At 36.3% G+C, this 26482-nt stretch overlaps 1 protein-coding gene across 1 annotated transcript in view; it reads right to left on the bottom strand.

The window, feature by feature from the left end:
- CBR4 (carbonyl reductase 4) overlaps positions 1-26482 on the bottom strand; it is a 97907-nt gene that overhangs the window by 21365 nt on the left and 50060 nt on the right. The gene's annotated exons all lie outside the window — the stretch shown is intronic.

Below are 26482 nucleotides of genomic sequence, written 5' to 3'. Positions count from 1 at the left end.
AAAAACTAGCCGAATCACTGCTACACATTAGGCAAACAAGAGACAACCCACAGCAAAACAAATAGAAGAGTATGAAACAATCTTGCCATAAACCCCACCCCTGGTGCGACAGCCTACAATCAGAAGGGAGCTCAAAATCGCGCTTCAAGGATCAAAGGATCTGAACCCACAGGAGCACCCTTTTAAGACCAGCACCTGAGAGACAAGCCCCCAAAACACCTAGTTTCACAAGCCAACGCGACTTAACATCCACAAGACCCATAAGGCTATAACAATCCGCCAAACACTTGTTAAAACGCTCCCATGGGGTTGCCCACACTAGAGACCAGTGCAGAGGCCGCCCGCTAAAAAGTGCCCAGTCTTTCTGTGAAAGAAGCCTATTTGCTCATCTTAAAACTTTAGCATGAGGGGTGGACACCTGATTTAACAAACATCTAGGGGCCCACTGAAATAATCTCCAAAGACTGAGGCTGGTAAGTACCATCTGTCTGCTCACCCCCTGCCTCACTCTAGGTCACCAGTATTCCCAGGAAGAGTTTATGCAAATGCCTGGCACCCTGATTTTTGCTGCTGCCACCCAGGAAACACCCCTTGATTGCCTGGCTGTGGTGGCTAGTGGAAGCAGATCCCATGGGACTGTAACAGAGAAACCGTTCTCAACCACCTACTGCCTGAGGGCTGAGCAGAGACAGAATGAAACAGTCTTTCTGCTAGAGACGACTATTGCTTATCGTCATAGCTGCAGCCAGAGGGGCAGGCTTCTGACACACACACCTAAGAGAGAACTATAATCCTCTCCAGAGATGACCTCCAAGGCAAGGCCAATCACTTCCCACTCTCCCGCTGCTTCACTCTAGATTGCTGGTATCGCCCCCAAAGGAGCTTGGGCACATGTCTGATGCCCCGGTTTTTGCAGCTGCTGCCCAGAGGACACCCCTCAACAGCCTGGCTCTGGTGGCCAATAGGATTTACATTCAGGAGCCCTGTAAGGCTGTAATGAAGGAAATTCGTAACTAGCTATCCCTCCCACAAGACACAGCATAGAGACAGCAGACTGAAAAGCACTGCCAGTCTCTCTGTGAAAGAGAGGACAATTAGCTTGTCATCATAGCTGTGCCCCGAGGGGAGGCTTGTAATTAAATACACATCTAGGCCAGCAGGCACTATCTTCACACTCCCCCTCCACCCGGCCCCAGTTCACCGGTATTTCCAAGAAAGGAGCTCGTATACACATCTGGTACCCCTGCTTTTCTGGCTCCTTTCCAGAGGGCACATCGCTGGACAGCCTAGCCCAGCCCTGGTGACCAGCAGGGCTTCAACAGAATGGTAGCACACAAAGAAATAGCTCTTAACTGGCTATAGCCCCAGGATTCAGTGCAGAGGCAGCACATATGCCCTTCTCCCAGTCTTCCGCTGAAAGAGGTATATTTGCCTACTTCAAATGTTGTTGAGAATCTGGCTTCCAAACAGCCTGAATCTAGGTGCTGACTGAGGTTCTTCTACAGTTGGCACAATGACAAGTCTTGGCACCAGCCCCAACTACTAGGAGCCACTAAGGGTGAAGTAGGCTGCTTAGACAATATCAAAGGTTCGAGCTAGGGCAGGGTTGGACAATAAAATTCATCTCCTACACCAGGCCACTCCTTCAAGACTGGGATAGGTGGCTACTTTATCCAAAGCATAAAAACCAATACAGAGTGTCAAGGAAAATGAACACAGACAACATTCCAAAGAACCAGATAAAACAAGAAAAAGGCCTTAGCATAATGGAAACAAGTGACTTACCTATTAAGAGTTCAAAATAACATTCATAATTATACTCACCAAGCATAGAGGAAGAATGAATGAACAAAGTGTGAACTTCAAAAAGAGGCAGAGAATATAAGTCAGTACCAAACAGAAGTCACAAGGCTAAAGAATATAATAAATGAACTGAAAAATACAAGAGGGGTTCAACAGCAGACTAGATGAAAAAAATTAGAGAAGATCATGGCAAAAAAAGACCAGATGAAGAAAAAAGGATCAGTGAACTTGAGGATAGGGCACAGGAACTCATTCAATCACAGCAGCAAAAAGAAAAAATGAGAGAGTTAAGATAGCTTAAGGGACTCATGAGACAACATCACACTGATCAACATTTGCAGCATAGGGTCCCAGAGGAAAAAAGAGAGAGAAAGAGGGAAAAAATTTATTTCAAGAACTAAGGGCTAAAAGCTTCCCTAACCAGGGGAGGGAAACCAACATCCAGACCCAAGAAGCCCAAAGAATTCCAAAAAAGATGAACTCAAAGAGACCCACACCAAAACACATTATAACTAATGTGTCAAAAGTTAAAGGTATAGAGAAAATCTTAAAATCAGCAAGGGAAAAAAACAAAACGAAACAAACTTGTTATATACCAGTGAAATCGCATAAGACTATCAGATTTTCAGCAAAAACTTTGCAGGCCAGAAGGAAATGGCATAATATATTCAAAATAATGAAAAAACAACAACAACAACAACAAAAACATCTAACCAAGACAACACTACCCAGCAAAGTCACAGTTCAGACCTAAAGGAGAGAGAAGTTTTCCAGACAAAAGTTAAAGTTCATCACCACTAAACCAAACTTACAAAAAAGGTTAAAAGGTTAAAGGGACTTACTTAAGGTGAAAAGAAAGGGCACTAATTAGTTGCAGAAAAACATATGAAAGTATAAATCACACTGGCAAAGGCAAATTTAATACAGCAAAGGTAGTGGATTAATCACCTATAAAGCTAGAATAAAGGTTAAAAAGCAAAAGGAATAACTATAACAACAATAATTGTTCAAGGAACACACAGGATAAAAAGCCATAAATTGTGACATCAAAAATTTAAAATGGGTGGAGGAGAGTAAAAAAATAAGCTGTAGAATGTATGCAAACTTAAGTCATTATCAACTGAAAATAGACTTAACAACAGAAGTTGTTTTATATAAGCCTCATGGTACCCACAAAGCTGAAACCAATAATAGACACACAAAAGATAAAGAAAGCTAAACATACCACTACAGAAAACCATCAAATCAAAAAAGAAAAGAGCAAGGAAAGAAAGGGAAAAAGAATTACTAAACAACCACAATAAATTAACAAAATGACAATAAGTACATACCTATCAATAAATACTTTAAATGAAAAGAGACTAAATTATCCAATAAAAAGACAAGAGTCGTTGAAAAGATGAAAACCAAGACCCATCTGTATGCTTCCTACAAAAAATTCACTTCAGATGTAAGAACATACACAGACTGAAAGTGAAGGGATAGAAAGAGACATTCCATGAAAATGGAAACCAAAGGAAAGGTGGGATAAATAAAGTCTGTTGTTTCTGATAAAAGTCAAGATGGTAACAAAACACAAAGAAGGTCATTATAAGTAATAAAGGGGTCATTCTAAGAAGGGGATATAATATTTGCAAGTATTTATGCACTCACCTATTTAGGAGCACTAAAGATATAAAGCAAATATTAACAGATCTAAAGGGAGAAATACATAGCAATACAGTAACATAAAGGACTAATACCTCACTTTCATCAGCAGACAGATCATCCAGACAGAAAATTGGTGAGGAAACAGTGGCCTTAAACAACACATTAGACCAGATGGACTTAACAGATATATATATACAGAACATTCCATCCAAAAGTAACCAAACACACATTATCCTCAAGCACACATGGAACATTATCCAGAATAGATCATAGGTTAGGCCACAAAACAAGTCTTAACAAATTTAAGAAGATTAAAATCATTATCAAGCATCTTTTCTGACCACAATGGTAAGAAACTAGAAATCAATTACAAAAAGTAAACTGGAAAATTCACAAGTATGTGAAGATTAAACATGTTACTGAACAACCAATGGGTCAAAGAGGAAATCAAAAGATAGATCAAAAAAAACCTTGACAAATGAAAATGTAAATATATCACAACTTATGGAATGCAGCAAAAGCAGTTCTAAGAGGGAAATTTCATAGTAATAGATGACTACATTAAGACACCAGAAACATCTCAAACAACCTAATTTATATTATCAAGGAACTAGAAAAAAGAAGAACAAATATAGCCCACAGTGAGTAGAAGGAGAGAAATAACAAATACCAGAGCAAAAATAAATACAGACAAAAAAGGCAATAGAAAATATACAAAAGGCGATGAAAAGAGCTGGGTTTTTGGATAAATAATCAAAATAGACAAAACTTTAGCTAGACTTACCAAGGAAGCGAGAGGACTCAAATAAAATGAGAAATGAAAGAGGAGACATGGTGCTAATACCACAGGAATAACAAAGGATCATAAGAGACTACTATGAACAATTACACACCAACAAATTGGACAACCTAGAAGAAAATTATGTATATTCTTAGAAACATAAAACCTAACCAGAATGAAACATGAAGGAATAGAAAATCTCAACAGAACAAATACTAATAAGGAGACTGAATCAGTAATCCAAAACCTCCCAACGAACAAAAGTGCAGAACCAGATGGCTGGTCCTGAATATTACCCACACATTTAAAGAAATATTAATACCAATCCTCCTTAAACTCTTCCAAAAAATAGAACAGAAGGAGGGGACTCTAATGTCATTTTATAAGACCAGCATGACCCAGTATCAAAACCAGATAAGGACATCACAAGAAAAGAAAATTATAGGCCTGTATTCCTAATGAACATAGATGCAAAAATCCTTAACAAAATATCAACAAACCAATTCATCAATACATAAAAAGGGGTGCACAACATGATCAAGTGGGATTTATTCCAGGTATGTAAAGATGGTTTAACATCCACAAATCCATGTGATGTACCACATTAACAAAATGAAGAATAAAACCCATGACTATCTCAATAGATGCAGAAAAAGCATATGACAAAATTCATTATTGATTTATGCCTTTTTCAACTCTCAAAAAAGTAGGTACAGAGGGAATGCACCTCAATATAATAAACACTATGTATGACATGCCCATAGCTTACATCATACTCAATGAGGAAAACCTGAAAGCTTTACCTCTAAGATTAGAAACAAGGCACAGGTGCCCACTCTCACCACTTTTATTCAACAAATTACTAGAAGACCTAGCCAGAGAAATTAGACAAGGAAAAAAAAAAAAGGCATCCAAGTTGGAAAAGAAGAAAAGCTATCATTATACACAAATGACATACTACTATATGTACAAACCCCCAAAGACGCACCATAAAACTATTAGAATAAATGAATTCAGTAAGTTTCAAGATACAAAATCAGTTGTGTCTCTATACACTATATATTAGAAAGAGAAATAAAGAAAACAGTCTTGGGGTACCTGGGTAGCTCAGTTGGTCAAACGTCCGGCTTCTGATTTTGGCTCAGGTCACGATCGCACCAGTTCACGAGTCCAACCCTACATCGGGCTCTGTGCTGACAGTGAAGAGTCTGCTTGGGGGTTCTCTCCCTCTCCCTCTCCCTGTCTCTCTGCCCCTCTCTTGCTCATGTGCACATGCATTCTCTCTCTCTCTCTCTCTCTCTTAAATAAACTAAAAAAAAAGAAAAAAAAAAAAGAAAAGAGTCCCATTTATGATTGCATCAAAAAGAATAAAATATCTAGGAATAAATTTAACCAAGATAAAAGAACTATACACTGAGAACTATAAGACAATGATGAAGAAACTTTCATGAAAAAGACACACATGAATGGAAATATATTCTATGCTCAGAGATTTTAAGAATTAATAGTTAAAATGTCCATAATACCCAAAGAAATCCATAAAATCAACATAATTCACATCAAAATTCCAACAGCATTTTTCACAGAAATAGAACAAATAATCCCAAAATTGGTCTGGAATCACAAAAGACCGTGAATATCCAAAGCAATCTTGAAAAAGAAGAACACAGCAGGAAGTGAAATTAGTCAGTCAGAGAAAGACAAAAATCATATGCCTTCACTCATATGAGGACTTTAAGAGTCAAAACAGATGAACATAAGGGAAGGGAAACAAAAATAATATAAAAACAGGGAGGGGGACAAAACAGAAGAGACTCATAAATATGGAGAAGAAACTGAGGGTTACTGGAGGGGTTGTGGGAGGGGGGATGGGTTAAATGGGTAAGGGGCACTAAGAAATCTACTCCTGAAATCATTGTTGCACTATATGCTAACTAATTTGGATGTAAATTTAAAAAAATTAAAAATAAAAATAAATAATTTTTAAAAGTGGGGAAAAAAAGAAGAACAAAGCAGGAAGCATCATGTACCCTTGTTTTACACTATATTACAAAGCTACAGTAATCAAAACAGTATAGTATTTGCATAAAAAAAGTCACAGAGATCAATGAGACAGAATTCTGACCCCAGAAATAAATCCACACATATATGGTCAATTAATTTATGACAAAGGTGATAAGAACATACACTAAGGAAAGAACAGTCTCTTCAATAAGCAGTGCTGGGAAAACTGGTCAGCCACATACAAAAGAATGAAACTGGACCACTATCTTATACCATACATTTAAAAAAATAACCCAACATGGAATAAGACTTGAACATAAGACCTAAAACCATAAAATCCTAAAAGAAAAACATTATGTGGAAAGCTTGACATCAGTCTTGATGATGATATTTTGGATTTTATACCAAAAACAAAGGCAACAAATACAAAAATAAACAAGTGGGACTACATCAAATTAAAAAGTTTTTGAACAGCAAAGGAAACGATCAACAAACAAAAAGCCAATCCACTGAATGGCATTAAGTATTTGTAAATCTTATTCTCTGATAATGGTTAATATCTAAAACTTATAAAGAACTCATATAAATCAATAGCAAAAAAAAAAAGTCTTATTAAAAAATGGGCATATAGGGCACCCGACAGGCTCAGTCAGTACAGCATGTGACTCTGGTCTCAGGGCTGTGAGTTTAAGCCCCATGTTGAGTGTAAAGATTACTTAAAAATAAAATCTTAAAAAAAAAAAAAAAAAAAAACAAGGTAGAGAATCTGAATAGACGTTTTAGCCAAAAAAAAACCATACAGATGACCAAGAAACACATGAAAAGAAGCTTAATACCATTAATCATTAAGGAAATGCAAATCAAAGCCACAATGAGATACCACTTCATACCGGTCAGAATGGCTATTACTAGAAATAGCAAGTGTTGGTGAGGATATGGAGAAAAGGTAACACTTGTGCACTGCTGGTGGGAATGCAAATTGATGCAGATGGTATGGAAAATAGTATGAAGGTTCCTAAAAAAAAAAATAGAAATACAACTACCATATGATCCAGCAATTCCACTTCTGGGTATTTATCCAAAGGAAATGAAAACACTAACTAGAAAAGATATATGCACCCTACATTTCTTGCAGCATTATTTATAATAGTCAAGACATGGAAGCAACCTAAGTGTGCACTAATAGATGAATGGATAAAGAAAACGTGGTATATATGACAATGGAATATTATTCAGCCATAAAAAAGAAGGAAATCCTGCCATTTGTAACAACATGGATGAATATTGAGGGCATTATGCTAAGTGAAATAAGCAGCAGAGAAAGGCAAATACTGTATGATCTCTATGTGGAATCTAAAAAAACAAAAACAAAACAAAAAATCAAACTCACAGATACAGAGAAGAGATTGGTAGTTGCCAGTAGCAGGGGCTAGGGAGTAAGCAAAATGGTGAAAGTGGTCAAAAGGTACACACTTCCAGTTATAAAATAAGTAAGTCCTGGGATGTAATATACAGCATGGTGATGCATATTTGAAAGTTGCTTAAGAGGGGTTGCCTAGCAGCCTCAGTCGGTAGAGCATACGACTCTTGATCTCAGGGTGTGAGTTCAATCCCCACATTGGGCATGGAGCCTACTTAAAAAAATAAGTAAAATAAATAAAATAAATATTTTTTAAAAAGTTGTTAAAAGAAGTAGATGTTAACAGTTCTTATCACAAGAAAAAAAAAGTTGTAATTATGTGTAGTGATGGAGGTTAACTAGATCTTATTGTGAGCATTTTACAATATAAAAGAATTATTATGTTGTATACCTTAAAGCAGTAATAAATGTCAATTATGCCTCAATAACAAGATACAAAAATGAAATTAAATAAATACATCAATATATGAAACATTATAAATCTTGCAATAAAGAAATTTTTTCAATCTAATATATTCCAAAGAAATTGCCACAGGATATGTTTTTCAAGACGTATCTCATAAAAGCTTTCTTTTTATTCAGTGCTGATAAGATCAACATACTGGGAAAAATGCTTGAAGAAGTAAGTGATGTCATATAGGACAATTTTCCTTACAAAACTTCTGATTCTCGGGCTAGGAATGATCATCATCTTCTTAGACTTCTTCATTCATCCTAAGTACCATCAACTGACATTTCACTAGGAAAGAGTGTTTGTATCACTGCAAGGGAGTTGCTACATACATGACAAGAACACAATACAAAAGCTGTGGTGCTATGTGGGCACGAGGTGGGCTGCTGGTAACGCTATTACTTAAGAAGCTACCACACCAGCCTGAGACATTTAACGACTCAAATTAGTGCTCTGCCCAAAGTGCAAATCACATATCACCACATATCATAAAGGTGACAATTCAAACTAATAAGCTCTTTTGATTATGAAAGGACTTGGAAATAGACATCTGTGGCCTAAAGCATGGGGACTGTGTTGTCACGTGATATGAAGGCTAAGGGTTGTGCTAGGTGATAGGCAGTACAGCTACTGATTAATCTCTGAGCCAGTTAGCAGGTCATTAGATAATGTCTCCAACTCTCTACCTCAACCAAAAGTAGGATAACAATTATTTGTACAAGGAGGTGTACGTATGACCAAAGATGTTGAGATCTTCGGAAAAAAATTTATGTGGAATAATACTTCAATTACTGAATATGGCAAGGTGGCTTGCTAAGGTAAACATCTAAGTAAAATGAAAATGAAAACAAAATTCCACATAGGTTGTATATAAAAAACAATTTATGGGGAAAGGGGAGTAAAAACACTCAAACGAGTCACAAATAAATTGACCATAATCTAATTCAGAACAAACTCCCCTCCTTGATTGAAATGGACATAAGTTGTTGACTATTTGGCTGATTGTACATACTTGGCTTTGATGTGTAAAATAAGAAAAAAATGTGTCAGGAGAAAAATGTTCTGTAGATGCAGTAAAACCTTCCCACCCATGAAATTCTTATTATAGCCAGATCATACCCAGTATCCTTTCCTAAACCATGACAATTTTAGCTTCAGTACGAAAGATGTTAAATCACTCCTGTAAGGAATAATTAGAAAAGGGGGTGTAAAATAAAAGCCTGAGTAAGAACAGAGAATTTGGCAAAGAACAGAGAATTTGGCAATGCAGCCTTGTGAAAAATAAAAGAAACGGAAGTAAAACCTTGGAGCCACAGGAAGGAAGAACCTGGAAAATGGTTGCCACCAGATGTCAGTACTCTGCTCTTACAGACTGTCACACGCCACTATCCTAGGTGGAGCTATCGAAAGCCATACATAATCGTGTACATAGAAGGGGGTTTGAGAAAACAAAGCTAGCCCGCTGGTAAACTGGCCAATGGAGGTTGGCCATACAACGCCACACAGAACAAAGTTTTAAAAGGTCACTTTTTTAGGGGCGCCTGGGTGGCTCAGTCGGTTGAGTGTCCAACTTCAGTGCGGGTCATGATCTCACAGTTCGTGGGGTCAAGCCCCGAGTCGGGCTCTGTGTTGACAGCTTTGAGCTTGGAGCCTGCTTTGGATTCTGTGTTTCCCTCTCTCTCTGCTGCTTCCCTGCTCATGCTCTCTCTCTCTCCTTCAAAAATAAACATTAAAATAAATAAATAGTCGCTTTTTTATCTTAAGTATCACAGTATGTTTGGAATCAACAACTTCAAGTCAAAACACCAGAGACAAGGTTCAATGCAAGGGAGGTGCTAAACCACACCTCTGAGAAGACATTATTACAATTTTTATACTCCCTTCTGAAAAACACTCTTGACTTTTTTAGTAAATATAAAATTATTTATAGGACTTTCATGGGTTCATGAGACTTTTAGTCTCTCAACTTTATTTTTCCATAAGATTTTAAGTTCCTCAACGACAAGAGATAGTTTAATTATGAATTTGGACTATATTTTTGTCACAAATTGTTAATGATTCAAAAGAAAAAGGACACTGAAGAATTTAATAGGAAAAATTTTAGAGATCTTTCTTTTGGTATCTATAAAACAAAGCATTGGACAAGGTGATAGATATTTAATGCCACTGTGCTTCTAAAGTGCAATGGAATTTATGTGTATTCATTTATATTCCTATGTGGTATGGCTCTCAAATGTTTGCTTACTGATTCTCATAAATAGAGTCTGTCAAGCATATAAAACCAGAAAAATGCATTATAAATACCTGTGCTGTTCAGAGCATGCAACACTTCAGATTTCACCCATGTTATGAGATACTTTTTTATTCACACTGATCTGTATTCTATGTTAAAATTCTAATTAAAGAGTTTGCCTACTTCAGGAGGAACAACTCCATGTTAAATATTTAAATTAACATGCTTTCACTAAACTCCTTCTTTTGGGAAGTTTACCTATTAGGGCAATGGCTCTCCAAGTGTGATGCACAGATCATCATAAACTTACTAGAAGTGCAAATTTTTGACACCATACCCACTGAATCAGACCCTGAGGGTGAGACCCACCGATCTGAGGCTGAAAAAGCCCTCCTGATGATTCTGGCACACTAGAGCTTAAGAACCATTGTCTTAGGAGGGATCAGAAATCCTAATTCCCTACCTGCTCAGTTGATTCTAAGAGCTGTTCTTACTTGTTGTGTTCTGAAAGAATCTCTGTAAGGTTAGCAAATGAATTATTTTCCTTCAGGAAGACAGTGGTGTTTGCATGTGGTTCTTCACAGTACCTGGTAACAACAGACTAATAAGACAGTCATACCAATGAGAGTATCTTTAAGAGGCCTCAGGAACTTTGTCTTAATTTGCTGAAGTAGTGGTTGCTGCTCCTGTAGAGGTAGCCTCACTATCTGTTCAGGGTCTTCAGGATGCTAGATAGCACCAGAATCTTTCCCAATGTGAGAAAGAGGATTATCTGAGGAAAGAGGTAAACTCTCTCTAAGAATGTCCATTCACCTCATGAAAATAATGTACTATCACAAAATGTGAACAAGTTATAAAGAAACATCCTTATAAATGGAACTGTTGGGATTTCCAATTCAAGATGGTACTTTAAACACATATTTTTAGCACCACTACGTCCCCAGACAACAAAAGCAAAATACTTCAAGGGTGTGTTTGTTTGTTTGTTTGTTTGTTCAGGTATAAATCCAAAGGGACAAAGCGAAAGGAGAGGAGACCAATGAAAGAACATTTTGATAACTAGAAACAAATGGAATTTGGGCACTAACTTAACTAACAGCAGACTCAAAACTGAATTCTGGCCAGAATGAGAAAACTGAAAAACAACCCAATTTCCATGAGAGACCCCACAAAATTTCTAGAATTAGGGAATTTGGTACTTTTGGAAGTCAAGATGATGGCATAGCTTATAACAGCAAGACTGGTTGAAAATATATTTTAGAAGCAACTGGACTCTCTGAGCCTCTCCGACACTTTGCACACAAGACTAGATGGTAAAACACAAATTTTCTGGACTGGTCTAAGAGATAATCAGGCACCCATAGTGATATAATACCAACAACTGAGGAATCAAGTAAAAGTTTATAGCTTTCTTCCCTCCTTTCAGTTCCAGAATACTGACAGCCAGCATTCCAGACAGTAGATATCTTCCTGGAGAATCTGACCAGCTCAAGAGAAAACCAGCTAAAATACTAGTTCTCAAACTATGGTCCAAGAACCCCTAAGAGTCCCTAGATCCTCTCAGAGAGTAAGCAAGGTAATACTAAAATGTTATTTTCCATTTTCACTCTCATTCTCTCAAAAGTATCAAGTGTTCAAAGACTACACTATGTGTGATATTGCAAAATATTAAAAGCAGAAAAAATGTGGGCCCAGCTGTCTTCTAGTAAGCTAGATATTAAAAAGATTTACAAAAATGTAAAATAATGTCACTTCTTTTTTTGTTTTAAAAATAACATCATTTTTCATAAAAATATTTATATTAAAATGAAATGTTAATACAATTTTTGATGGATAAATGTTTTTAATATTCAGTTTTAATTCTGGTAATTACTGATAGAAGTAACCCATGGCAAATACTAATAGATGTAACCCACATAAACAAGTTCTTTGGGGTCCTTAATCCTTTTTAGCACATAAATGGGTCCCTAGACCAAAACATTTGAGAACCAATGAGCTAAAAAAAACTGACTTGGGATTCTGCCAGTGAAAATGTCCACATCATCCCATGGTGAAGACCATAGCCAACAATCCCCACCTATGTACAAGAAGCTATTTCTTTTAAAATAATTTTTTAAAAAACTTCATATTTCAAAATAAAATACACGTACCAAAAAAAAAAAAACCCCAATAAAACAAATATGTAGATTAGTGATTTGTTCTAAGGCTAACATTCTTAAAATCACCATCCAGGTCAAGATACAGAATTTTGCCACATACCCCAGAAGCCCCTCTACATGTCCTATGAATATTATCATTTCATCTTGCCCCTGTTGTTTTTGTTGTTGTTGTTGTTTTAAATTGTGGTAAAATAGATGCAACATAAAATTTACTGTTTTAGCTTTTTAAGTGCAAAGTTTAGTTTGCCCTGTTTTTAAATTTAATATGTTTTTAAAGTCTCTCTTAATCTACAGTTTTCCTTTCATCTCTTTCTTTTTCTTATAATTTATTTATTGAAGAAATCAAACAGTTGGGGCTGTACCATGTTTTATAGACCAGATTTTGTCAAGTGCTACTCATGGTGCAATTCAACATGTTCTTCTGTCTCCAGTATTTCCTGCAAATTAGCAACTGGCTCTGGAGGTAGATCAGCCCTGAGTTCAATCCATTGTGGTTTTTAATATCCCACTGTTAAGTATAAACAAACAGCCAAAAAATCACAAAAGATCTGAGAACAGCATCTAATATGCTAAGAATCCAAAAAGTAAAGCAACTCGGAGAGATAGAGTACCTAAAGCAGAAAATTTCTATTATTAATAAACTCAGAGAAATAGAAGAAAACACTGCATCTAGGAAATAAGCACAGGATGCTATGAATAAGGAATATTCAGAAAACAAAAACAATATTTTAGGAATTGAAAATAAGCTGCTATGGGGCACCTAGCAGCTCAGTCAGTTAAGCATCTGACTCTTGATTTTGGCTCAGGTCATGATCTCGCAGTTCATGAGATGGAGCCCTGAGTCAGGCTCTGTGCTGACAGCATGGAGCCTACTTGGGATTCTCTCTCTCTCTCTCTCTCTCTCTCTCTCTGCCCCTTCCCCACCCAGCCCTCTTTCTCTCACACACACACACACAAAATAAACTTAAAAAAATAAAAATAAATAAAAATAAAAGCTGTTAATTGAAATGTAGTATCAAGATAAAATTGGGGGACATAACCAGAAAGTAAGGCAAAAAGGAGAGTGAGAGATTGAAAGGGTCCACCAATAGATGAAAAAAGACCCATGCCAAAGCATACCAGAATAAAATCTTATAATGCTACGGGCAAAAAGAAGGTCTTAAGCACTTCCAGAGAGAAATATAGATACCAAAGACACAGGTTTTCTTTAAAACTTCTTAATACCAACACGAAGACGTAGGACTTTGAAGGAGTTCCTTGAAAATTCTGAGGAAAAAGGATTCCTAACCTAGTATACCACACTTGGTCAATTTAACAAATAGGAAGAATTAAAGACAAAGAATGAAGTTCTCAAAAATGTTATCTCCTACGCACCTTTTCTCAGGAAGTTACCTGAAGATGTGTTCTACCAAAGAAGTCGTAAATCAAAAAAAGTAAGATATGAGATCCACAGGGGATCCAACAGATGGGAGAAGCAAAGGGAATGTGTAAGATGATACTGAGGGAAGATCCCAAGAAAACAGTTATGCAGCAAATCTAGAGAATAACCAGTCAACACTATAGCAGATCAGGAGACAAGAAAGCCTTATTGAAAGCATGAGATTGATTCATTACCCAGTGTTTTGGCATACACAGTTGACCCTTGAACAACACAGGTTTGAATGGTGCAGGTTCATTCATATGCAGAATTTTTTCAATGAATACAATACAGTACTATAAATGTATTTTCCCTTTTTATGACTTTCTTACTTTCTTTCTCTAGCTTACTTTATTGTAAGGATACAGTATATAATACATATAACATAGAAAATTCGTGTTAACCAACTGTTATCAGTAAGGCTTCTGGTCAATGGTAGGCTACGAGTAGTCAAGTTTTGAGAAAGTCAAAAGTTATATGTGCATTTTTGACTGCATGGGGGGAGGCAGGTCAGTGCCCCGAAACCCCGCGTTGTTCAGGGGCCAACTGTATCAATAGGATATTTATATAATTGGGAAAGGTTTGGGATTAGTGAGTGTTGAGAACACAGAAAACTAAACAAATAAGATTATCCATTCCAAGGAAAACAAAATATTGTGCCGGGAAAGAAAAGTAAACACCAAATACTAACACAGCTCAGCTATGAATACTGTTTATGTAATTATAATAATGTAACTGCTCATTATGATGTAACTATACTGAGAACTGGTGGAATGGGAAGTGTGCTTGCACCCAGAATGCTGGGGGTGCTTGCGGCTCACAGAGAGAAAATCATCTGCTTAGTGGGATGTTGTCACATAATGCCTAATTCTGAAAAAAACAAACATGTTAATTACAAATAAGGAAGTTAATATCAAATGACTCTCTGTCAATGTATAAGTGACACATATAAAAACTAAATTTAAATACTGAGCCATAAAAATGGTAGTGCTGGAGTTCTGGACAGTAGGTACTCTTTCAAATATATTTTATGCTTCTTTGGTTTTCTATTTGATTGCTTTCAATCTGTAGCTTAGGTCACCTTTCTCACTCACAAGACTGATACACTGTTTTCCCAGTTGTGAAAAATTGGAAAGAAAGCAGGGCCATTATGGAAGATACACTGCAAATTATTCTGTAGGAATATATTCTCAGTCCTAGCCCCAGCCCACTCTCACTATGGATTGAAGTTTAAGGCCACCCAGTTTTAGAACTGACTTCTTGTGCATATCAAGAGACTGGTCAGAGCAAGCCATGGAGCATGGGCCAAGAGCAGAAAAGCTGCCAGCTCTGCAACAGCAATGTCCATAGGGATTCATTGGAACTCATACAAGAGAATCACAGAGAAAGGTATGATTAAAATGACTCAGACTCTGGGAAACCATGAAAAAGTTGCATGATGGCTTGCCAGTTCCCTGATGGCCTAACGGCATAAATAGTTACTTCTAACAGACCCCTTTAAGGGGAATAAAGTGCCTGATGTAAAGAATGCAATAAACACAGCAGACACTGATTTTAGATTAAGTTTTCACTCTCTGCGATATTCTCAGAGATACAGATCATGGTTAACATTTTGTGAACAAACCAAAAATCATATTGCTCATAATCCATACGTTTCAGATCAAGATGAATAAATTTTAAAAACAGGACTTGAAAAAATAAAGCTAAGAAAGTACATCAATAAAAGTGGAAACACTGGAGTACAAAACATAATGCTTCTGACACTCAGAGAATCCAAATACAATGCTAGAAGCCCCAGAAGAGATAACAGAAATCCTCTCAGGAGGAATGGAAATAACATTTACTAAGCATCTACTACATGCCAGGCATTGTACTAGCACATTAATGCTATTTTATTAATCCTTACAGCAACTCTAGAAATTGTTATTCTTTTACAGGTGAGTAAACAGGCTGAAAGGAGGAATGTAATTTACCAAAATCACTCAACTATTTACAGAGTTAGAATGTGAAACCAAGACTTTCTAGCCTCAAGGGCCTTATCGTTCCAATAACCTCAGCGCAAAAGATATGAAACCCTCTACTGGAGCCAGACCTTGAACATTTATGAAAAGGAACTAAAAATTAGTGACATAACAACCTTTTAGTAGATGCTAACCAAGAAGTTAAAGAGGAATTTTAAAAGTACATGGAAGCCAATGAAAATAATAACACCACGGCCCAAAACCTCTGGGACACAGCAAAGGCAGTCATAAGAGGGAAGTATATAGCAAACTAGGCCTTCCTAAAGAAGGAAGAAAGGTCACAGATACACAACCTAACTTTACACCTTAAAAAGCTGGGAAAAGAACAGCAAATAAAACCCCAAATCAGCAAAAGACAGGAAATAATAAAGATTAGAGCAGAAATTAATGCTATCGAAACCAAAAAAACAGAACACATCAATGAAACCAGAAGCTGGTTCTTTGGAAGAATTAACAAAATTAATAAACTACTAGCCAGTTTGATCAAAAAGAAAAAGGAAAGGACCCAAATAAATAAAATCAAGAATGAAAGAGGAGAGATCACAACCAACACAGCAGAAATAAAAACAATAATAAGAGAATATTATGAGCAATTATACACCAATAAAACGGGCAATGTGGAAGAAATGGAAAAATTCCTAGAAACATATAAACTACCAAAACGGAAACAGGAAGAAATAGAAAATTTGAACAGACCCATAACCAGCAAAGAAATCAAATTAGTAATGAAAAATCTCCCAAAACACAAGAGTCCAGGGCCAGATGGCTTTCCAGGGAATTCTACCAAACATTTAAGGAAGAGTTAACATCTATTCTCTTGACGCTATTCCAAAAAACAGAAATGGAAGGAAAACTTCCAAACTCTTTCTATGAAGCAAGTATTACATTGATTCCAAAACCAGACAAAGATCCCACTAAAAAGGAGAACTACAGACCTACTTCCTTGATGAACATGGATGCAAAACTTCTCAACAAGATATTAGCCAACAATACATTAAACAATACATTTTTAAAAGTCCAATAATACATTAAAAAAATTATTCACCATGACCAAGTGGTATTTATACCTGGGATGCAGGGCTGGTTCAATATCCACAAAACAATCAATGTGATTCATCACATCAATAAAAGAAAGGACAAGAATCCTATGATCCTCTCAATAGATGCAGAGAAAGCATCTGACAAAAATACAACATCCTTTCTTGATAAAAACCCTCAAGAAAGTAGGGATAGAAGGATCATACCTCGAGGATCATACCTTGAATCATAAAAGCCATATACAAAAGACCCAACACTAATATCATCCTCAATGGGGAAAAACTGAGAGCTTTTCCCCTAAGGTCAGGAACAAGACAGAGATGTCCACTCTCGCCAATGTTATTTAACATAGTATTGGAAGTCTTAGACTCAGCAATAAGACAACGCAAAGAAATAAAAGGCATCCAAATCAGCAAAGAGGAGGTCAAACTTTCACTCTTAGCAGAAGACATGATACTCTATATGGAAAACCCAAAAGACTCCACCAAAAAACTGCTAGAACTGATTCATGAATTCAGCAAAGTTCCAGGATATAAAATCAATGCACAGAAATCTGTTGCATTCCTATACAACAATGAAGCAACAGAAAGAGAAATCAAGGAATCGATCCCATTTACAATTGCACCAAAAACCATAAAATGTCTACAAATAAACCTAACCAAAGAGGTGTAAAATCTATATGCTGAAAACTATAGAAAGCTTATAAAAGAAATTGAAGAAGACACCAAAAAATGGAAAAAGATTCCATGCTCCTAGATAGGAAGAACAAATATTGTTAAAATGTCAATACTACCCAAATCAATCTACATATTCAATGCAATCCCTATGAAAATAACATCAGCATTCTTCACAGAGCTAGAACAAACAATCCTAAAATTTGTATGGAATCAGAAAAGACCCCAAATAGCCAAAGCAATCTTGAGAAAGAAAACCAAAGCAGGAGGAATCACAATCCCGGACTTCAAGCTATAGTACAAAGCTGTAATCATCAAGACAGTATGGTATTGACACAAAAACAGACACAAAGATGAATGGAATAGAATAGATAACCCAGAAATGAACCACAAATGTATGGCCAACTAATCTTTGACAAAGCAGGAAAGAATATTCAGTGGAATAAAGAGATTCTCTTCAGCAAGTAATACTGGGAAAATTGGACAGCGACATGCAGAAAGATGAATCTGGATCATTTTCTTACACCATACACAAAAATAAACTCAAAATAGATGAAAGACGTAAATGTAAGACAGAAAGCCATCAAAATCCTTGAGGAGAAAGCAGGAAAAAATCTCTTTGATCTTGGCCACAGCAACTTCTTACTCAACACGTCTCCAGAGGCAAGGGAAACAAAAACAAAAACGAACTATCAGGACCTCATCAAAATAAAAAGCTTCTGCACAGCAAAGGAAACAATCAGTAAAACTAAAAGGCAAGTGACGGAATGGGGAAAGATATTTGCAAATGACATATCAGATAAAGGGTTCATATCCAAAATCTATAAAGAACTTCCCAGACTCAACACCCAAAAAACAAATAATCCAGTGAAGAAATGGGCAAAAGACATGAATAGACACTTCTCCAAAGAAGACATCCAGATGGCCAACCAACACATGAAAAAATGCTCAACATCACTCATAATCAGGAAAATACAAATCAAAACCACAATGAGATACCACCTCACACCTGTCACAATGGCTAACATTAACAACTCAGGCAACAACAGATGTTGGCGAGGATGCGGAGAAACAGGATCTCTTTTGCACTGCTGGTGGGAATGCAAACTGGTGCAGCCACTCTAGAAAACAGTAAGGAATTTCCTCAAAAAATTAAAAATAGAACTACCCTACGACCCAGCAATTGCACTACTAGTTATTTATCCAAGGGATACAGGTATGTTGTTTTGAAGGGGCACATGCACCCCAATGTTTATAGCAGCACTATCAACAACAGCCAAAGTATGGAAAAAGCCCAAATGTCCACTGATGGATGAATGGATAAAGAAGAAGTGGTACATATATACAATGGAGTATTACTCGGCAATCAAAAAGAATGAAATCTTACCATTTGCAACTACATGGATGGAACTGGAGGGTATTATGCTAAGTGAAATTAGTCAGAGAAAGACAAATATCATATAACTTCACTCTTATGAGGGCTCTAACACACAGAACAGATGAACACAAGGGAAAGGAAGCAAAAATAATATAAAAACAGGGAGGGGGACAAAACATAAGAGACTCTTAAATATGGAGAACAAACAGGAGGTTGCTGGAGGGGTTGTGGGAGGGGGATGGGCTAAATGGGTAAGGGGCACTAAGGAATCTACTCCTGAAATCATTGTTGCACTATATGCTAACTAACTTGGATGTAAATTTAAAAATAATATTAAATTAAATTAAATTAAATTAATTAAATTTTTAAAAAGCCTAGTATATTCTTCATGGTTGAACAGCTGTGTACTACTAGTGGAAATGCTTACCTGGTTCTTTATATACGTACAAATCTGAAATTTTAAAAGAATATGTGCAATATGATCCATGAGAATATATGTTAAAAAAATCCAAATTCAAAAAAAAAAGATCACTCAAAATGTCAATATGATATACACAAACAATTCCTATTACACTCCTGGCAAAGCACTGTATGTATTAATTTCAAAAATACACACAATACTAAAATATGTTAGTCAGCTAAACTAATTTCAAAATAAAGCACAGATTTACATCACTCTCAGGAAGGAAGAATTGTATTGCTTCTTCAGGATATACAGCATTCTGAATACCACATCAGCATTATTTGAAAACTTGATCACCAAAAGCTTTTTAAGGAAGAAATTAATACTAAACTCTTCTACTTAGACTAAAAGTGATTTTATTTACTGTTGAAGACAATTTGGAGGCTTCTAATTTAAAAAAAAACTAATCACTTTGGTTGTTCTGGCAAATGTCACACTAGATGACATACATGACATGTTACTATAGGACTGTTAATTAAGGAGACGTTGTTGTGCCCCTAGGGAAAATGGAGGGAAATTTTGTTTTCCAAAGGGTATGCCCCGAGTTGTATTCTCACCCAAAATTCATAAATTTATTCCCCCCCCCACCATCCTCCTTTTCTTTATTATCAACACTGAGGTATAATTCGTTCATTTAAAATGTATAATTTGATTAATTCTGAAGACATATACACCCATAAAGCTGCCACCACAAGACACAAAACATATCCATCACCCTGAAAAGTTTCCAATGACTCTTTGTAGCCCCCCCTTCATCTACCCTTAGGCCCAGATAACTACTCACATACTTTCTGTCATTTGAGATTAGTTTATATGTTCTAGGATTTTAGATAAGTAGAATTACATAGTATGTACTTTTTCTGGTCTGTTTATTTCACCCAGCTTATTTTGCAATTCACCCACAATTCACCCACATGTATCAGTAATTCTTTTTGTACTGCTGAGCAGTATTCCATTGTATGAATATACCAGTTTTTGTTTATCCTTTCTCTTATTAATGAATATGTAGTTGCTTACAATTTTGGCTATGATAAAGTTGCTGTAAACAATAATGTACAAATCTTTGTGTGCACGTGTATTTTTATTATACTGGGAAAGTATTTAGGAGTAAAATGGCTGAGTGGTACACTAAGTGTATAACTTTTTAAGACACCACCAACAGTTTTCAAACAGCTTTTAACATTTTAAATTCCCATCAGTTACATAGGAGAGTTGTGGTTACTCTGTATACTCAACAATAGGTATTATCAGTCTTTTTCATTATACTATTCTCATGGGTACATAGTGATATCTCACTGTGGTTCAATATGGTTTTAATTCAGATTTCCCTGATCACTTAAGCTACTGAGCAATTTCTGGGGTCATTCATAGATCTTCTTTTGTGAAGTGTCTAATAAAATCTTTTGGCCATTTTTTATTTGGCTGTCTGCTTTTTAGTTATAACAGCTTATTACATATTCTGAATACAAGTTCTTTTTCATATATGTATTACAAATAGTTTCTACTAGTCTCTGACTTACCTTTCATTTTCCTAATAGTATCTTCCAAAGAGCAAGAATTCTTTGATAAAACCTAATTTACCATTTTTTTCTGCATGATTTTTGCCTTTTGTGCCCTAAGTAATCTCTGCCTATCTCAAGGTCACAAACTTTTATTTCTATATTTTCTTCTAGAAGTTTTATAATTTTAGTGTTTATATTTATGATCTTATCCATTTCAAATTAACTTTTATGTATGGTGTGAAGTTAGGGTCAAGGTTCTTTTTTCTATATGACAGACTATACAGTTGTTACAACACCATTTGCGGAAAGACTTCCCTTTCTTCATTCAATAGCCTAGACAGCTTTGTCAAAAACCAACTGAACATTCTTGAGTGGATCCAGCCCTGGGTTCTCTTTTCAGTTCCACTGATCGATAATATCTATCCTTTTACCACTACCACACTTTTTCATTAGTGGTGCATTATAATTAGTCTTGAAATATGGTAGTAATTTTTCCAAATCTGTTCACCTTATATAAAATTGCTTTGACTAATCTAGGTTGTTTATAGTTCCATATAAACTTAAAATCAGCTTATCAATTTCTATCTTTAAAAAAAAACCTGTTGGAATTTTTACTGAAACTGTACTGAAGCTATATATAGATCAATTTAAGACTAACATATTACCTGGCATGCTGAATCTTTTAATATAAGAACACAGTAAATTTCTCTACTCATTTAGATCTTAATTTTCTCTCGGCAATCAATATTCTGTAGTTTTCAATGCAGAGATCTTATACTTCTGTTAAATTTATTCTTTTAACATTTATTCATTTTTTTATAGAGAGACAGAGCATGAGTGGAAGAGGGGCAGAGAGAGGGAGACAGAATCTGAAGCAAGCTCCAGGCTCTGAACAGACAGCACAGAGCCTGACGCGGGGCTCGAACTCATGGACCATGAGATCATGACCTGAGCCGAAGTCAGACACTCAACCAACTGAGCCATACAGGCACACTAAATTTATTTTTAAATATTTGAATACTTTGATACTATTGTAAATGGAATTTTCCCCCATTTCCTATTGTTTGCTACAATACCAGAAATTTTCCTTTCTTTTTTGTACAGTGTATTTGGTGGAAAAGGTGAATTTCTATAATGGAATCATTATTTCATTACAATATATTGTATGAAAGTTGAACCACTTTTGTTTTTGTTTTTAATGCAGTAATCATTTTTCCAATGTCAACTATTCTTCCAAGCACCACAACAAGAAAATGCTTAATCAAACTGCCTGATCAAACAAGCATGGGTATTTTTCTGGTAATGACATCTAAGTCATCATAGCACAATACTCTGATCATTAACCCTATTCAACTCATTCCCCTTGCTTGTGTTCCATGATTAGCCAACTGTATGATCAGAATTTAGGCTACTGTGGAAAATAAGGATCTGAGAGATTTGAGCATACATATGTTCTCTCAAACTTTTTCCTTTAACCTCAACTTTATTGTGGCCCTTTTGACAGTTTAATTGCTTTCATTCATGATTTTTAATATGAAATTTATTCTCAAATTGACTTCCATACAACACCCAGTGCTCATCCCAACAGGTGCCCTCCTCAATGCCCATCACCCACCCTACCCTCTCTCCCACCCCCCAACAACCCTCAGTTTATTCTGTTTTTAAGAGTCTCTTATGGTTTGGCTCCCTCCCTCTCTTTTTTTTCCTTCCCCTCTCCCATGATCTTCTGTTAAGTTTTCTCAAGATCCACATAAGAGTGAAAACATATGGTATCTGTCTTTCTCTGACTGACTTATTTCACTCAGCATGGAACGCTCCACTTCCATCCATGTTACTGCAAATGGCAGGATTTCATTCTTTCTCATTGCCAAGTAGTATTCCATTGTATATATAAACCACATCTTCTTTATCCATTTGTCAGTTGATGGGCATTTAGGCTCTTTCCATAATTTGACTATTGTTGAAAGTGCTGCTATAAACATTGGGGTACAAGTGCCCCTATGCATCAGCACTCCTGTATTCCTTGGGTCAATTCCTAGCAGTGCTATTGCTGGGTCATAGGATAGATCTATTTTTAGTTTTTTGAGGAACCTCCACACTGTTTTCCAGAGTGGCTGCACCAGTTTGCATTCCCACCAACACTGCAAGAGGGTTCCTGTTTCTCCACATCCTTTCCAGCATCTATAGTCTCCTGATTTGTTCATTTTAGCCACTCTGACTGGCGTGAGGTGGTATCCGTGTGGTTTTGATTTGTATTTCCCTGATGAGGAGTGACCTTGAGCATCTTTTCATGTGCCTGTTGGCCATCTGGATGTCTTCTTTAGAGAAGTGTCTATTCATGTTTTCCACCCATTTCTTCACTGGATTATTTGCTTTTCGGGTGTGGAGTTTGGTGAGTTCTTTATAGATTTTGGATACTAGCCCTTTGTCTGATATGTCATTTGCAAATATCTTTTCCCATTCTGTTGGTTGCCTTTTATTTTGCTGACTGTTTCCTTCGCAGTGCAGAAGGTTTTTATCTTCATGAGGTCCCAATAGTTCATTTTTGCTTTTAATTCCCTTGCCTTTGGAGATATGTCAAGTGAGAAATTGCTGCGGCTGAGGTCAGAGAGGTTTTTTCCTGCTTTCTCCTCTAGGGTTTTGATGGTTTCCTGTCTCACATTCAGGTCCTTTATCCATTTTACGTTTATTTTTGTGAACGGTGTAAGAAAGTGGTCTAGTTTCATTCTTCTGCATGTTGCTGTCCAGTTCTCCCAGCACCATTTGTTAAAGAGACTGGCTTTTTTTCCATTGGATATTCTTTCCTGCTTTGTCAAAGATTAGTTGGCCATACTTTTGTGGGTCCAATTCTGGAGTCTCTGTTCTATTCCATTGGTCTATGTGTCTATGCTTTTTGTGCCAATACCATACTGTCTTGATGATTACAGCTTTGTAGTAGAGGCTAAAGTCTGGAACTGTGATGCCTCGCACTTTGGTCTTCTTCGTCAATATTACTTTGGCTATTCGGGGTCTTTTGTGGTTCCATACAAATTTTAGGATTGCTTGTTCTAGCTTCGAGAAGAATGCTGGTGCAATTTTGATTGGGATTGCATTGAATGTGTAGATAGCTTTGGGTAGTATTGACATTTTGACAATATCTATTCTTCCAATCCATGAGCATGGAATGTTTTTCCATGTCTTTATATCTTCTTCAATTTCCTTCATAAGCTTTCTATAGTTTTCAGCATACAGATCTTTTACATCTTTGGTTAGATTTATTCCTAGGTATTTTATGATTCTTGGTGCAATTGTCAATGGGATCAGTGTCTTTGTCTTTCTGTTGCTTCATTATTAGTGTATAAGAATGCAACTGATTTCTGTACGTTGATTTTGTATCCTGCGACTTTGCTGAATTCATGTATCAGTTCTAGCAGACTTTTGGTGGAGTCTATCAGGTTTTCCATGTATAATACCATGTCATCTGCAAAAAGTGAAAGCTTGACTTCACCTTTGCCAATTTTGATGCCTTTGATTTCCTTTTATTGTCTGATTGCTGATGCTAGAACTTCCAACACTATGTTAAACAACAACGGTGAGAGTGGACATCCCTGTCATGTTCCTCATCTCAGGGGGAAAGCTCTCAGTTTTTCCCCATTGAGGATGATATTAGCTGTGGGCTTTTCATAAATGGCTTTAATGATGTTTAAGTATGTTCCTTCTATCCAGACTTTTCGAGGATTTTTATTAAGAAAGAATGCTGAATTTTGTCAAATGTTTTTTTCTGCATCGATTGACAGGATCATATGGTTTTCTTTTATTAATGTGATGTATCACATTGATTGATTTGCGAATGTTGAACCAGCCCTGCAGCCCAGGAATGAATCCCACTTGATCATGGTGAATAATTCTTTTTATGTGCTGTTGAATTCAATTTGCTAGCATCTTATTGAGATTTTTTGCATCCATATTCATCAGGGATATTGGCCTGTAGTTCTCTTTTTTGCTGGGTCTCTGTCTGGTTTGAGAATCAACATAATGCTGGCTTCATAGAATGAGTCTGGAAGTTTTCCTTCCCTTTCTATTTTTTGGAACAGCTTGAGAATGATAGGTATTATCTCTGCTTTAAATGTCTGGTAAAATTCCCCAGGGAAGCCATCTGGTCCTAGACTCTTATTTTTTGGGAGATTTTTGATAACTGATTCAATTTCTTCCCTAATTATGGGTCTGTTCAAGTTTTCTATTTCTTCCTGTTTGAGTTTTGGAAGTGTGTGGGTGCTTAGGAATTTGTCCATTTCTTCCAGGCTGTCCAGTTTGTTGGCATATAATTTTTCATAGTATTCCCTGATAATTGCTTGTATTTCTGAGGGATTTGTTGTAATAATTCCATTTTCATTCATGATTTTATCTATTTGGGTCATCTCCCTTTTCTTTTTGAGAAGCCTGGCTAGAGGTTTATCAATTTTGTTTATTTTTCAAAAAAAAAAAAAACAACAACTCTTGGTTTCATTTATCTATTCTACAGTTTTTTTTAGATTCTATATTGTTTATTTCTGCTCTGATCTTTATTATTTCTCTTCTTCTGCTGGGTTTAGGCTGCCTTTGCTGTTCTGCTTCTAGTTCCTTTAGGTGTGCTGTTAGATTTTGTATTTGGGATTTTTCTTGTTTCTTGAGATAGGCCTGGATTGCAATGTATTTTCCTCTCAGGACTGCCTTCACTGCATCCCAAAGCATCTGGATTGTTGTATTTTCATTTTCATTTGTTTCCATATATTTTTTAATTTCTTCTCTAATTGCCTGGTTGACCCATTCATTCTTTAGTAGGGTGTTCTTTAACCTCCATGCTTTTGGAGGTTTTCCAGACTTCTTCCTGTGGTTGATTTCAAGCTTCATAGCATTGTGGTCTGAAAGTGTGCATGGTATGATCTCAATTCTTGTATATTTATGAAGGGCTGTTTTGTGACCCAAATGTAATCTATCTTGGAGAATGTTCCATGTGCACTTGAGAAGAAAGTATATTCTGTTGCTTTGGAATGCAGAGTTCTAAATATATCTGTCAAGTTCATCTGATCCAATGTATCATTCAGGGCCCTTGTTTCTTTATTGACCCTGTGTCTAGACAATCTATCCATTGTTGTAAGTGGGTATTAAAGTCCCCTGCAATTACCACATTCTTATCAATAAGGTTGCTTATGTTTGTGATTGTTTTATATATTTGGGGGCTCCCATATTCAGCACATAGACATTTATCATTGTTAGCGCTTCCTGATGGATAGACCCTGTAATTATTATATAATGCCCTTCTGCATCTCGTTACAACCTTTAATTTAAAGTCTAGTTTGTCTGATATAAGTATGGCTACTCCAGCTTTCTTTTGACTTCCAGTAGCATGATAGATAGTTCTCCATCCCCTCACTTTCAATCTGAAGGTGTCCTCAGGTCTAAAATGAGTCTCTTGTAGACAGCAAATAGATAGGTCTTGGTTTTTTTAATCCATTCTGATACCCTGTGT

The sequence above is a fragment of the Leopardus geoffroyi genome, chromosome B1 (genome assembly GCF_018350155.1).
Source record: "Leopardus geoffroyi isolate Oge1 chromosome B1, O.geoffroyi_Oge1_pat1.0, whole genome shotgun sequence".
Classification (NCBI taxonomy): Eukaryota; Metazoa; Chordata; class Mammalia; order Carnivora; family Felidae; genus Leopardus; species Leopardus geoffroyi.
Note: the sequence above shows the minus strand (reverse complement) of the source record. Positions and strands in the feature narration are given on the sequence as shown.